The following is a 1,405-nucleotide window of genomic DNA, read 5'->3' on the forward strand; positions in this document are numbered from 1 at the left end:
CTTGTCGTGTGTGGTGAGGAACAGCCGCCTTGGCCAAGAGAAGGAGTCGTCTCTGCACATATCAGGTGAGTTCCCTGCAGTGTCAGTTGGGGAGTGGGGGGAGAACGTCCCCTTAGGAGCTGTGTGGAGGGGAGATGAATGCCAGCGGTGGTGCTGAGTGGTGAGAGAGAGAGAGAGGAGCTCAGTGGAGAGGGACCCCATGGGAACAGCTGGAGCCCTCCTCTGCCCTGGAGCACAGCTGCACCCAGCTGCACTTTTCTGGATTCGGGTTTTCTTTCTTCTTTTCTTCTTTTCTTCTTTTTTTATTTTTAGTCATTTGGGAAACATGGGATTTTCCTCAGGCCTTGAAGTGTAAAATGAGCCTTTCCTTCTGCTTTCTTAGCTCCCTTTTTCCATGATGCCCATCCCTGGAAGGTGGCTCTGGCAGTGATGCTGGTGGCTCTGTTAGTGTGCATACTTGGTTTAATTCTCTTCAGTGTTCATCGGTTTAAGAAGAGAGGTAAAATCCTAATGGGGCAAGGGAGGAACCATCTAGTTGCAAAGGGATGTTGTTTAGAGGGGTGAGGCCACGATGGAGGTGGAGGCCCTGACCCACCTCTGCTAAGGTGCAAAGGGAGCTCCCCCCGGGCATCATGGCTGTGTTTACAGCATGCCTTCAGTGTGCTGAGAACCTGACTTGGCCTCCCGGCAGAAGGCAGGGGGACAAAGTGGGAGGAGAGGGAGCACGGCTTTGGGCCAGGAGTTGTGGGAAAATCCCCCTTGTGCTGAGAGCTGCTCTAGCAGCGYCCCAGCTGAGTTTGCCAGCAGGCTGACACGGCAGGGGAGATGTTGTATGTTGGTGTGCAGCCTGGGAAAGCACGTGGGCAGGGTGCTGTGAGAGGCTCTTATGCTGGTATTGATGAACAAACCGTGCAAATACACCACACTCACTTGAATTCATCTTCATATACAGCTGTCCAAGAAAGGAGGGTGACTGGGCTTGTTCCGYTTCCATGTATTGATTGTGAAGGAAAGAGGCTAAGTCTGATCCTGCACAGTTGTGGGCTGCTGATGTGGAATAAGTAGGGAGAGCTTGAAGAGTGCAAGGGCTTAGTGGCCTGCACGTGTCTGTGCATTGCCCGTTCCCTGGGTATGGGAAGGAAAAGGGGGGAACATCCCAGAGAGCAGGGCCTGCCCCTTCCAGAGTTGCTTGTGCTGCCAAAGGCAGGTCCCCTGCTAATCTCCTCTTCCTTCTGCTTTTCTTTTTAGAGCGACTGTCCAGAGGTCTGGGTGAGTTGTCTTTCTGCATTTCCACTTCTGAAACCTTTCCACAGTGTTGTGTCCTTGGGATGGACACTTGCTTTTTGGTTTTGGTTATTGCCTGAGAGCTTGAAGAATGCGAGGGCTTAGTGGCCTGCGAGTGTCT

This window comes from Apteryx rowi, unplaced genomic scaffold (genome assembly GCF_003343035.1).
Source record: "Apteryx rowi isolate R43461 unplaced genomic scaffold, aptRow1 scaffold_1442, whole genome shotgun sequence".
Taxonomy (NCBI): domain Eukaryota; kingdom Metazoa; phylum Chordata; class Aves; order Apterygiformes; family Apterygidae; genus Apteryx; species Apteryx rowi.